Source organism: Sinohyriopsis cumingii, chromosome 18 (assembly GCF_028554795.1).
Source record: "Sinohyriopsis cumingii isolate HCF-2022 chromosome 18, ASM2855479v2, whole genome shotgun sequence".
Lineage (NCBI taxonomy): Eukaryota > Metazoa > Mollusca > Bivalvia > Unionida > Unionidae > Sinohyriopsis > Sinohyriopsis cumingii.
In genome coordinates, this window is record NC_142978.1 from 92161269 (window position 1) to 92175637 (window position 14369).

The 14369-nt window shown below is 36.4% G+C and overlaps 3 non-coding genes across 3 annotated transcripts; all 3 read left to right on the forward strand.

Moving 5' to 3' along the window:
* Positions 1-8048: 8048 nt before the first annotated feature.
* Trnap-cgg (transfer RNA proline (anticodon CGG)) lies at positions 8049-8120 on the forward strand. Its single transcript has one exon. It is a non-coding gene; the product is annotated as a tRNA-Pro (tRNA).
* A 1775-nt stretch (positions 8121-9895) lies between these two features.
* Trnap-agg (transfer RNA proline (anticodon AGG)) lies at positions 9896-9967 on the forward strand. The gene has a single exon. It is a non-coding gene; the product is annotated as a tRNA-Pro (tRNA).
* Positions 9968-14078: 4111 nt separating this feature from the next.
* Trnap-agg (transfer RNA proline (anticodon AGG)) lies at positions 14079-14150 on the forward strand. Its single transcript has one exon. It is a non-coding gene; the product is annotated as a tRNA-Pro (tRNA).
* The last annotated feature ends 219 nt before the right edge of the window (positions 14151-14369 follow it).

Genomic DNA, 14369 nt, shown 5'->3' on the forward strand with positions numbered 1-14369 from the left:
TTGGCAACTTGAAATTTATAGATTGATATATTTTCTTTGGGTTTATGACAGGATATTGCATATGGAGTCCAATTGTGGCTGTTATGCTAAAATCATATATTGCACAATTATTTTACAATAAATTGTTAATTATCCAAATGAAGTTGGAAAAGGATAGAGAGAAGGATTCCATCGACTCATCAGTTTTATTTCTACAGCAAAAGTAAATAGTGGTTTAACAAAATCGACTGTTTCATTTCTTGGTGAGTGGCAAGGAGGCCCGAGATTTTCATTCCACCTAGATTTTGTTTCTTTTACCTCAAGATAATATGGTAAGAAAATTTTGATATGTTCAAGATATTTGGGGCTTGAACGTATTGTTCATAACCTTCCCCACCCCCTCGAATGAATGGCCAGTCCTTACATGATTTTTTATCAAATTTGGTATACAAATCATACTAGTGGCCTATCTGTTTCATTTGCTATTTTGAATTTTTAAGTTTGGTACTTTTAATACTTTTCCAAATGATCTGCCCTTTCCTTCATTTATTTCCTTTTATTTTTACTACAAAACATGCACGCTTTAAGATGTCTGTATGAAATTTCTTAGACGTATGAAAAAATGCTGACCCATTTCGTATTTAGAATTTTTCATTTTAAAGCTCATGAAAGTGTACACGCATTTGTTCCAATGTCAAATTGCTACTGCGTGAAAATGGTGTCGTTCCTGACATCAAATATGACATCTATGTTGGAAGAGTTGAAAATCTTGTTATCGCTACTATTGCTGGATAGAGGATCATGTCAGCATGAAGTTTTTAGTACAAAATAATCCTTATGATGCCCAGTTGGTCCTAAGTGAAATTGGTGCCGATCTGACATTCAGTATGGCGGCCATTGCAGCCACTTGAAAATCTTGCTATCGTTAAGACTAATGCTATCATTCAGCACATAATCCAACACAAGATGTTCGATTAATGAAAAATAACTAACTCTTTTATTCTAATGTTGAAATGTACTTTTTGCGAAAGATTTCGCCAGTGTCTGGATTGTGTGTGGAATAGCTGCTCGGATTCACACAGGCCAGTGTTTGCTTTGGGTTTCTTATCATTATGACAGCACTGTTATCTTTACTTTCTCTTTCCTGTTTCTAGTATGCCAGACTGCAACTACCTGCTCATAATTTCTGAATTAGCTCGTAAAACGTAATTTCAGCATTTACAGGATCAGTGATGTACATTGTTTTTAATATTACCATTGTGTTATTTCCGTATGGGGTAATATATGGCACTTGAGCCTCTAACGGGAATCTTATATCCTATCTCAAATAGAGATTGTGGGTTATAGGGCATACGGGGAATTCATATGGTATAAATGTCCGTGGGTATAACATGATGTGTCTGTTTGGCTAGAAATGTAACATTTCAGGTCTATCTAGCCTCTAACGAGAATTCAACATGGAGATATTACATTGTCCCCTAACGGGAATTTAAAAATGGAGATGTCACTTGTGGCACAAAACTGCAACTTTGGGATCCGTTAAAAATTAGAACTACGACCCAGTAGTGTCGTTTTCTGCAAACATGTTGATATATAACGGAAAAATGACCCAGTTGTGACTCTTTTGGGGAACATGGGGATCAAGGGAATGAATCACAACAAGGGTTATTAAGGCAATTTAGGATTATGACCCAACATTGTCGCTATTGGGGAGCGGGCTATGTAGAGAATAAAGAAAAGTACAGAGTCTAAGGGGAAATACAATGCTGAAACAACACTTACTGGGCAATGGTCAGTAAACTACTATCCATTGCACAATCCTTCCACCCATGCTATCCAATACGCCGTTAATTACTAACCCACATGCCGTTCTAATTGAGCTGCAATCGTTGTTACTAATCAACACATGACAAGGATAGGATGTAATAAAAGACAGGGGTATACAAATAAAAATGAACTCCCTTTCCCCTACCTCCCTATTACTAGCTTATAAACAATGTAGAATCCAGCTACCACTACTATCCCCTTTTAAAAAAAATAAATGACCATTCCATATTACAGTTATAATCCGTTTGATTTTACGACTGGAGTGAAAGAAGAATAAATTAGGAATGTATACGAATATTTAGGAATAGCGAACTGACTTGCATTTAGATACATACACATGTCTATTGCATCAAGTATAAATCCAGACTGCTCCGGTGACCTAGTTGTTAGAGCGTCAGCCTCTGATGCGGCAGGTCGCGGGTTTGAAACCCGGCCAGGTCATACCCAAAAACTCCTAAAAATAGTACTAACGGCTGCCTCGCTAGGCGCTTAGCATTAAGAGGTTAGTGTTAGGACTGGTTGGGCTGGTGTCAGGATAATGTGACTAGGTGGGACATGACGCTACATGTCTGCGGCATGATGCTAGACATCACTATAAACTGCCACACCCCAGATATCTAAGCGATAGTACTAAAAAATTGTTAAATCAAAGTTAAAAATCCAAATCACACACATTCTCAAAAATAAATCTAGTAAGAAGCCCAAGTATGGTTTATAATTTTTTTTTAACTGGCACCAAAATTACAAAGATTTCTAATATGGCTAGACAGAATGGATTTTTCAGTTTTCGTGACAAATGTTTAAAATTTATCGATGCAGATTTCTAAGTACACGGATTCACGTCTGTGTAACACATGCAACACTAGGCGTACTAGATTCCACAAAGCGAGAGAGTTAAAATGTAGTAGCTGTTTTAAAATATTTGTAAAACTTTTTCTATTTTACCAATTCACTTAAAATAAGTTTGCAAAATATTGTATTGTGGGGCCAGCCAGATCTGGCTTTTCAGTTTTGTTACAATAGTATACGAACTGAAATCTCTCTCTGTGTGTGTGGGTGGGTGTGCGCGCGCGCGCGCGAGCGAAAAACCAACACTAGTCAATAGCAATTGTTTTCTTTCTAAATAATCCTGTTTAATAAGCACCAATTACTTAAACCCTAATCAATGAAGAGGCTAATCTCTTCTTTTTCAAGTACAAATGACCAATGTTAGAAGTTATATGAGCTACCTGATCATCAGAAAATTTTATATGGCCTCAGTGGGAAATCCCGCCTTAAATGGACCCCATATGTTTACATCCGGGGAACTCAATGCCCTCAGGGTGTATTGCCTCAAACGGTGTTATAGGTGGCTGATCCCAGTTTGGGGTGACATAGTAAAAGTGTTCGAACTGACCTCAATAGGAGCTTCCTATGTGAAAGGGGTACATATGTTTAACATAGGAATGGGTTTATAGTACATACTTTCTTTAGTTAGTCTTGCCTACGTGACCTGAATATGTTAAAAGCATAATAAGACCTATAGATGCTTACGTATGTGTTGACATTTATTATTTATAATCTTAATAATAAGACTTAAATGGCGGATTTGGCTTAATTTCTCGTTGGCTGATAGGATTTCGTTGGCTGATAGGTTGACTGATAGGATTTCGTTGATAGGATTTCGTTGGCTGATAGAATTTCGTTGGCTGATAGGATTTGTTGGCTGATAGGATTTCGTTGGCTGATGCGATTTCGTTAGCTGATGGGAACTGATGGGATTTCGTTGGCTGGTGGGATTTCGATGGTCTAGGAGGATTCAATAACTTCCCATTGGTTGGGCTAGAAAACATGAATATGCTAATTCGACGTAAAACGACTAGTGTATTTTGATATGTGAGGTCAATTGCGAATATATATATATATATATATATATATATATATATATATATATATATATATATATATATATATATATATATATATATATATATATATACTGAGAGAGAGAGAGAGAGAGAGAGAGATTCCAATTTTGGAGTCATTCACTTTTCTTGTGTTCCTGTGGTAAGTCTGCACTCGTATTTTATGCCGTACGTATTATTCAGGAGGGAAAAGGCTTGAACTGTTCACTGGAAATAGAAAATGCTCCTTATTTGGGCAGTAATACTATTTTGGATTGTCATAAATTAATTGAAGAAATTCTGCAAAACGCTATCTTGACAGCTTCACGGTTCTTGGAGAACCAGTACATTTCCAGTTTTTAAATTTATAAGGGACATTTCATTCATTTAGGACTTTCATGGACATTTTTAAGGATTAGTTTAGGATCACGTCATAATACTGTAAGAATCTTTCACATTTTCAACTTTGATAGTTAAATTGTTTGCTAAGTTTTACAAAACTTGATTGTTTTGCATTTTTTGTCACTTAATTTAAGACCATAGAGTCGTTAAACCTGTGACTGGAAAGCGAGTCCGTGCGTGTACGGATTCGAATGGAATGTCGTTCATTACCGTGTACATTGCTTCTATAATAGTGGAAGAGATGCATACGGGTATTCTGTTTTAGTTGTCCACGTCGTTCAAATAGTGCCATTTCTGTGCTACAATACAGATCTTACCAATGTATGTGCAACTACTTAAGATGCCACCATCATCGCAGCGAAATGCACCCGTCAAAAAAGAATGCACTGTTTGTCTGTGGCTTTGTCTGTTTACTGTAGCTATAAAACTCGATTAAAAACGTTTCGAGGGAAATGGACCAAATATCTTTATGAATCTACAACCAAACAATTATCCAAAACTGAAATTGTCTACTTTGGAAAAGGAGATAAAATCAAATGTTTCAGTTGTGGTGTGTCGCTTCACAAATGGAAGTATAAAGATTCGGCTTACCTGGAATAGACCTTGTGTGATACTGAAAGCATTGGCAGTCGAAGAACACGTACAATGGGAAGAAGTGAAAGTAAGTTGGAAAGGATATCCACCAACGTTTGATTCTTGGATTGCCGCTCTCAAGCCGTCGACTATAAAAGAATTAACCGTCGTCTTCTTCTCAGAGTTCCTTTCTTCAAGAACTACAAAACAAACTCAAACTTAAATCGTCTTCTTCTGCCAAATCTTTGTGGTGTATTGTGTCATCGGATCCGCCATTGCCAATTTGAATTTTCAACAGGAGACAAACGATTGTGTACAACTTTACTCAGCAGTTGTATCGGTTATCTTCTTCACAATCCTTCAAAAAATATAAAACAGACAGTAACAAAGGCAACCTCGCGGGCAACGCCAGTCACGACCACAACAACAGTATCATCAAACCCTTTTTGAAACATTTGGAAACTCATTCTCTATTGACATCGAGTGACTCCTCAAAAAGCATAACAATCGATTTACGAATAACCAATTTTATTTCACTTTACCCAGCGACAGTTCTTTGGATGTGTTTCGCAACAACACCTTTTGTTATTTCGCGCCCAAATTATCACAGGCTATACAGTCGGATTACAGAGCTCAGTGGGAAGTACCTTTGGTAGAAATCATTCATCCCACTCTAATCCTGAAGGTCAGTGGAAATCAAACGAAGTTTAACGTTGAAATCCTCAACGTAAAAGTGCAAGAACACTTTGATAAAAATTATTATCCGTTTTCTGAATCCAAAAGACGAGACGCAGCCAATCCTCAGATGAGCGTCTATTCCATAAAAAATCATGCAGGCTATTACTTTAGTGTTCAACATCTTGTCGAAACGATTGCCACTATTATCAATGATCAGTTTGGCCAAGCCCTGGAAAAAACTAAACGTGATGTACTTTCCGAGAATCATAAAAAACCTGTCGTCCAAATATTAATATTTCAGATGCCTAAACGTTGCATATCACTTTTTCTGCCGGTCTGTTTGATATTTTTGGTAGACGCAGAAAGGAGGCCGAATTAAAAGAACACCGGACACTAAAGCGATTTAGTGGAACTGAACGAAGGATTGAATTTGATCTATGTGCCTTCCGATGTAATGGAGTACAACGCGGTGGTTAATACAGCCGTTCCGTTATTGAGTCATTCCTTTCAAAGTTGATATTGCCATTGCTGATTACGAAGAAGGTGGAAACACGTATCACGTTTACCGTAAATTTGTACATCGTCATTATCTTCCTGCCAGTAAGTTGTATTTTGAGAGTTGCAACATTGTTGTAAGAGAAGATGTGGGATAAAATAGCCCATTATCGAAAGGAAAGAAAAAGCCACGGTGAAACTACTTTTTCGAAAACGATTGTCCAGTGAATTGTAACCGCTGTAACCTGCGTACCAAGGAGTCGCTCGACAACGAGTACATGACTTCGGAAATAGGCTCACTTGCGCTTCTTGTACGGTATCCTCCATCTTACAACCGATGTTTACTCGAAGACTGCACTCTTTGAAAATGCCGCTTCGACACAAGGAAACGAATCTCCTCAAAATGTCATCATCGACAATGTCCCAAATAAGCCTTCGTGAGAGAAGGCAATAATGTGCAACTTTAAACTGCAGACCTTTTTACTCATCGACAGACCCCTATAAATCTGCCTCACGCTTCTGGCCAAGGCATTCGTTCCTCTTCTATGCCACAGGAATGACAAAGCAGAAAAACACGTCTAAACCCCTTCAAACCTCATCAGCACATTCAAAAAAAAAAAAGAAAAGAAGCACAGCAAAATAATTTGACATATTTGCTTTTTAACAAATTGTTTCACCGAGATTCTTGCGAATGTTTGAATGTTCCAAAAAAGAACTCGATCTGTTTGTCGTGGCACCTATGATGACGATTCGAGAATCCCAATGGATAGAATTTCAACATGTGTCGTCTTCGATTACCTCTGCCCCTATATAATTTGAAATCACGAATAGACCAACGATTACATCATTCTGAATAACAGACAATTGTATTTACAAGTCAAAGTTCCTAAAGAGGACAAAATCAATCCAGGCGGTGATGCAGGAGTAGGTCCCGTAAACATTTAATGCATTCGTTGATCCGAGAAAGTGGATTTGCACTCGAATAGCAAAACTCGTCAGCAGCAGCATGGATACATACTCTTACCAAGCGTACCTAGAGAATCTCTTGACGTTCAGAAAAGAAGCCAAGAACACATTTTGAGGAGCAAAAAGACACCGTCTTAAAGAAGATGACAATCCTTAATATGTGGAAACATTTTGTATTTTCATTCAAATAGTGCTACCGACACAATAAAAAAAATGGAACATAAAAGTCGTGGAGTCCATTTGACGACCTCAAAGTAGTATCAGTCCCCTCGCTCTGTCGATGATCAACGAGCCATCATGCATTGCCCGACACTTCAAGTTTACCGAGGGAAACTGCAAGAACCACCTTATTCACTACATACCCACTGATGCCCGAATTTTTAGTTTTTCACCAAGAAAAAATAGCGTGAACAACACAATTGACAGCTGTACACACGTTATATAAAATCCAATGTCTTACGATTCTGCATCCAAGAAATCTGCTCTACTGCCACAATCACACCCCCAGAGACTGCTTACACATATTAGCATGCAAAATGTTTTGTTGAATATAACAGCAGTGTAATATTCAAAGCATAGATTATATATTATTAAGAAAGGAAAGGTTCAACCAGCTCAATTTTAGTTTCAAAGGTCATGTTTTTGCAATTATTTGAATGTAATCCCAGCTGAATTAATTTTTAGTTACTCTGAATATACGAGAGAATGACTAAATCTTTTTCGTTTCTATGAAAGTAAAATTCTTTTCCGTTATTTCAAGACAAGTGGGTGTTACCATACAACTATTATATCGGACTACAAAGAGTTATACAACAAACGCTGGCAACCTTTCTTTTCCAAGTCCATTCCAGTGTTTAATAGAAGAATTATAGCACACTTTGGTATGCATTTGCATTTTAGATGTGTCAAACTGCTATTCTAAAACACAAATACTGATATTTTGACAGAAAAATAAAACCTGACAAGAGAAAAATACCAAAAGAAAACGAGGAAAAAATGTTGCAATTACAACAAAATTGTAATGAAATCAGCGATAAGTTCATTTTGTGGACTTTTAGTAAGTGGTTTCTTGACACTTAACATCTGTCAATGCCATTTATATATTCTGCCACGCTGTATCATAAAACACGACCGTAACCTAGCAAAACCATACAGTAATGACAAAATCCACTGAGGTATGCTGCATTAAATGTTTGGCCAACATTATTAAACAGGCAATTATCGGAACATATAATTTTTCATTACGGCTCGTTGGTCTAGGGGTATGATTCTCGCTTCGGGTGCGAGAGGTCCCGGGTTCGAATCCCGGACGAGCCCAATTTTTTTATTATGTTTTACGTCGCCCACTTTGTCTCCATCGATACTATAATGCCGAATCTTTCTTCACTTTTTTCTAAACTCTTCATTTTAATTGCTTCAAATAGCACAAAACATCTCACCGCTAAACCTGGTCACATGCACTAATAAATATATGTAACTAAAAGTATATATCTACACAAAGGTCTGATTAACATTTGTGTATAATGACATATTGACAAAAAACATCAGTGCAAGACAAATGTGTGCCTAAAGAGTGACATGTGTATTCGACAGCATAAATCGTTGGTCGAAGGAAATAGTTATCTCTTTGGGTATCATAACTCTCGTTCAACATGTTATTCAGTAACAGGAACGTCTAAACATTAAACACCTGACCAGCACTAATGACAACAAAATGGCATAGTAAATTGTGCGACTGAATTTATGATATTTTATCACACATTTTCAATCCAAAGAATTATGTGAATGTGACTTGGTGCTATATCAGTTATTTATAAAAGAAAACGAGACGATATTCGCATGAAAAATTAGCGTCCTCTTTGTATTTATATACGATAGTACAACCAAACCTGTAAACAAATATTCTACAAAAAAGACATTAAGAACTATATACACAAGGTATATTGAAAATTAAATCGCATCGTACTTTACTGATGACATGATCAAGGCCATCATCAAGAGCACACATAGAAATGATGATTGGTATAACAGCTATAAAACGAGAAGGTACTGATTTCTTATCTCTGTGCGACGCACGATTTTATCCCATGTATGGCGGTTTTAGTTCTAAAGCTGTCCATTTTCTATAGCTGTCAGAATTGTAATATAGATAATCAGATTAGCTTGCGCATGTCACGTGTAAGTCTAGACAAGTGATAACAGCAATGACCAATGCGATAATCAATAGTATGTATCTTTCATCTAATAACGTCATATCTAAATGATGATATTCAGATTAAATAATATCAAAGAAAGTAGAAATTGAACAATTTGTTACATTGTTTCGACGAGATAATATATCACATTAATCAGTCGAGTAATATTGCCTTTCAACACCTATTACTATATAGTCGTTGAAACACCTATATTCTTCAATGAGTGTTCCCAAAACTTTAACAGAAATTTCAACAATCTGGAACACACAGAAACAACTGGATGCAGATCTTTCTGTTTCTCTTATCGCGCTTAAAAAAGTTGTAGTAGATTTTGTTGTTATCGAATAACGGTTTTCAGACATCGTAGCGATATGCCTAAACAATTCATAACATTGAAGTAATGTATCATTGACCAGTATCCACCATAACTAAATTTCACTTCGCATTAAATTGCAAAGACTATTTGTTGCTGTAAGCCGAAGGATGGAAACAAAATACAAAGAATGCGTGACATAATTCTGCTCATCGTGAAATACAGTATACATATAATGCATTGAATATGTACAGATTTATCATTTGATTTATATATTCTGTTTATCAATGTTTCAAAAGTCTGTTTCAGTATTTTGATGCAATTTAATCTTTAAGTACTATCACAAAATGTCCTTTATTATACATCTGATAAGTTCAGTTTTAGCACATTTCACAAGCGTTATCTTGTCAGTCGTCATTACCCAACCTCATTTATGGATTTTGCAACGCTGTATCATAAAACATGAAAGTAACTTGGTGCAGTCATACATCAATGATAAAAAGATGGAGAAATGCTGCATTATACTCTACAACTTACATCATTAAACTTCACATGGATCTGCCATACATACTCTTTTGCAACACGGCTCGTTGGTCTAGGGGTATGATTCTCGCTTAGGGTGCGAGAGGTCCCGGGTTCAAATCCCGGACGAGCCCAAATATTTTTATCATGTTTTTACTTCGTCCACTTTGTTTCGATGTTAGCAAACATTCTTCAAAAGACATTAAACACTATATATGAGACAAATACCCATTTCAATCGTATCAGACTTTACATATGACATGAATGTGACCAACATAAAGAGTACACAATGTGATAAATGATAGAGCATTACAAAACGAGAACGAGTTCATATCAATGTATCCACGATGCATGATTTTATATATTGTATGATGCTATAAACAAGAGAATGTAACAGGGGATCATCAGTCCTAATATATACTTAACTAATTATATATATATGTGTGTGTGTGTGTGTGTGTGTGATTTGAATTTTTAACGTAGCTTTAACAATTTTTCAGTCATATCGCTACGATGTCTGCAGTGATGTCTAGCACCGGGGCATCATGACACAGACATGTAGCATGATGTCCCACTCAGTGACATTATCCTGACACAAAGCCAACCAGTCCTATAACGAACCTCTTAATGCTGAGCGACTAGCGAGGTATGCCGACAAATCAGTCTTTCCCCCGTGATTATACTGATTTTCGGATGAGGGGTTGATACCACAACATCGTCCATCAGTATCAACACAGATTTGTGGTGTTGATTTATCAAACTATTTGCGAGGCAGCTGTTAATACCATTTTTATGTCTTTTGTACGACTTGCCCGTGAATCGAAAGGGCCACCTCCCGCATCCGAGACGGACGCTCAAACCACTAGGCCACCGGAGCGGTCCAACACGATAAAGAAACTTGTTACAATAATAAAATGTGTACTGCTATTAGGGATTCTATTATAAGCCGTTGATATGAAAACATTAAAGAAACTTCGATTAAAACCTTCAACTTAATTGATCTCTTATTCGTTGTTTTTGATAACTTTAAGACTGTTAAACAAAATTAAAAGAACTACATTTTTAAAACAAATAATTCAAGGTATTAGTATACGGCTAGATTGTGTTCACTTTCGCAAGAACACAATATTAAAGCAAGTAAAACTGAACAGTACACTATATAGTTAAATTTGTTTTCACATTAGACTGCGAAGACAATTTGTAGCTGTAAGCCGGTGGATAGAAAGTTACGTCATAGTATAGATGCGTGAAAATTCTGCAGACTTTGAAGTACAATATACAGGTAAGGCATTGAAACAATACGCAATAACCATTTGACTTGTTTATTCTATTTATCAATTCTTTTACAAGTATTTTTGTCCAGCCAGTGCGAGAGGTCCCGAACGAGCGCAACAGTTTATCATGTGTTATGTTGCCCAATTTGTGGTGATCGATACAATAATGCTGAATTTTTCTTCACTTTAAATTTCTAAACTCACTATCTGTTTAATTGCTTCAAAGAGCACAAACATCTAACAGCTAAGCCAGTCTCTGCATGAATTAAATATATCTAATGAAACATACATTTCTACACTAAGCTCTAGTCAGTACCTGTGCACAATGACAGATTGAGGAGAGATGTATAATCATTTCATACATGTCCTTCCCTAATTGACTATGAAACGGCATCATAAATTATGTGACAACGTATGAGATTTTGCTTTACACTTTTAAGTACAAAGAATTATGTGATTGAGTTGGTGTTATACCACTTATTTATAAGAACAAGGTTGACAACATACGCTTGAAAACTTAGCGTCCTCAGTGTAGATATAGAAGATAGTATAAACAATCCCACAAGCAAAGATCTTTTAAACTATATTCACTTTACAGATGAAATGACCATGATCAACATCAAAAGTACACAGACAAGATGATAACTGATTTAATATATACAAAACAAGTTCATTCCTAATCTATCTACGATGAACAATTTTATGTCATGCATGATTTTATAAACAACTGTAAAAAGGGACTATGAATGTTAATAGATAATTAAATAGATAATCTCTTCTTTTCCAAATGAAACCAAACCTCTAGGACGTTGTATCGACAGAAAGTAATGAACATGCTTCAGTCACCTAAATTACAGTTTATTAAGTAATCTTTTTGCAACTACTCCAAGGGTAATTCTAGCCAAAATATGTTTATTTACTTTGCCCGAGAGAGTGACTCACGTTTCCATAAAGGTTATTTTCTTTTGCTTTCATTACAAGACGAGCTGAGCTTTTCTTGCGAGTCATCTCTCGAAATTCCATGCGGTAATCCAAACAAAATAGCACTGTATTTCAAAGTCCAAGAGCAAACACATCGAGTTTTTTCAATTAGCTTCTTTATTTTCAGAGAGATCGTAACAAAATACAAACGCTGGCAATTTTGTCTTTCAAAAGTGCATTCCGATTTCCCACCGTTCTGAGTCCAAACTAATGGCCCGACAAGCCCATTCTGTCGAGAATCTATCAAAAACCTCCTTAGACACTGCAGACCCGTTGGTCTTGAAGTTTTGGTCCTTTACCACGGGAGACTATATTGATCGGAGCCATGTTCACCACTGACAGCGGCACACAGGTTATGCAAAATCGCACATTGAATCCCAGATTATGCATCCCAGATATCAACGTCAGTCAAAATCAGAGCTCAAAAGCCAGGCCCAATGTGAAACCTCCAAATTCACACTTCCAGAATCAGACCTTCAGATTCAGACCACTCTACGGCTTAAGATAACTCCTGCAAAGTGGAATGCTCCAAAATAAAATGTGTTGCTTAATGATATTACTGTGTGACTTGACTTTAAAAATACCCTGGTCATGGTGCAATCCACGGCTAGAGAATTCAAGGTAATTTATCTTCTCACTTGAAGCACTTTGCTCGTGCAGCACTGGGTGAACCGAACAGCGTATTTGGATATACCTTAATACGTCAATAAACGACTCTCGGGAGTAACGCTGTACGGGGAAAAGAAATTTGAGGACATTTTACTTAAGGTATAATGCGTAATCATTAATTACACATAAAAATTACTTGACAGTCGACTTTAAGAAAACAAATGAATCAAAGGACCTAATATGAACTAACCAAAGGCTATATATGATGAAAACAATATGGTCATTATGATTTACATATAGGAGATCCATGATATATTTATATCAGAAAGCCTATAAACAATATAACATTAAACAGATTCATTTCATTGGAGTGAGAAACAGGCGAACATTCCATAAACACGTGGCGAGGTCTGCAAACACACATTAGCATGCAGAAGGTTTTGTTATATAAGATAAAAGCTATGCAACATTCAACGGAAAGTTATCTCTTCTGTTGGAACTGACACCATGTCTCTGGAAATATCACTTGACAGAAAGCAATACAAAAGCTTCAACCACCTCAATTCTAGTTGTAAAGGTAATGTTTTTGCAACTACAAGATGGTAATTCCAGCTGAAATAATGTTATGCTCACTCTGAATACCTGACTGAATGACTCAATGTTTCACGCTTCCATGAAGGTAACACTCTTTTGCCTTCATTGCTAGACGAGCGGCTTTTTCCATTCGAGTCATCAATCGGAATTTCATGCGCTAAACACAACGAAATGTTATTGTATTTATAAGTCCAAAAGTAACTACACCAAATCTTTTCAATTAGTATCTTTAGTTTACGTGAGATTACAAAGTATACAAGATGACAACATTGCCTTTTACAAGCGCGATCCAGTGTTTAATGGACTAATTATATGATACTGTCCATTTATATGTACATTTCCTAGTTCTGTGGAATTCCAACTTTAAAACACAAATACAGCTACTTTGATAATAAATAAAACATGATAAAAACAAAAATGCCAAAGAAAACTGGAAACAAATTTTGTTGCAATAACAACAAATGGCTATTGCTATCAGAGACTTTTTTAGAAGCGGTTACAATGAAAACATCAAAGAAAATCTAATATGGGCATGTACCATTCAAATGTAACTTCGATGATCACCAATAAATTCAGTTTGAGCTGTTTTTATAAACGTTATCTTGTCAATCGTCATTCAGTCAATGTCATTCATAGATTTTGCGACGCTGGATCATACACATGAAAGTAACCTGGTGAAGGCATACAACAATAATAAATAAAGCGAGGTATGCATCATTACAACGTACAACATCCATCTTTAAACTTGACATTCATACAGTTATCGGAACAGACATTTCATCATCACGGCTCGTTGGTGTAAGGGTATAATTCTCGCTTAGGGTGCGAGAGGTCCCGGGTTCAAATCCCGGACGAGCCCAACATTTTATCATGTTTTAATTTGCCCACTTTGTCGCCATCGATAATATCCTACTTTACTAAAACTTATAAGCCCACATTTTGTTTTAATTCCTTTAAAGAGCAAAAGCGTCTAACAGCCAAGCCAGATAAGCAATGAAATATACATTTCTTCACTAAGCTCTGAGTAACACCTGTACACAATGACAATCTGATATTGATAACAAAGACTTGTCAATGT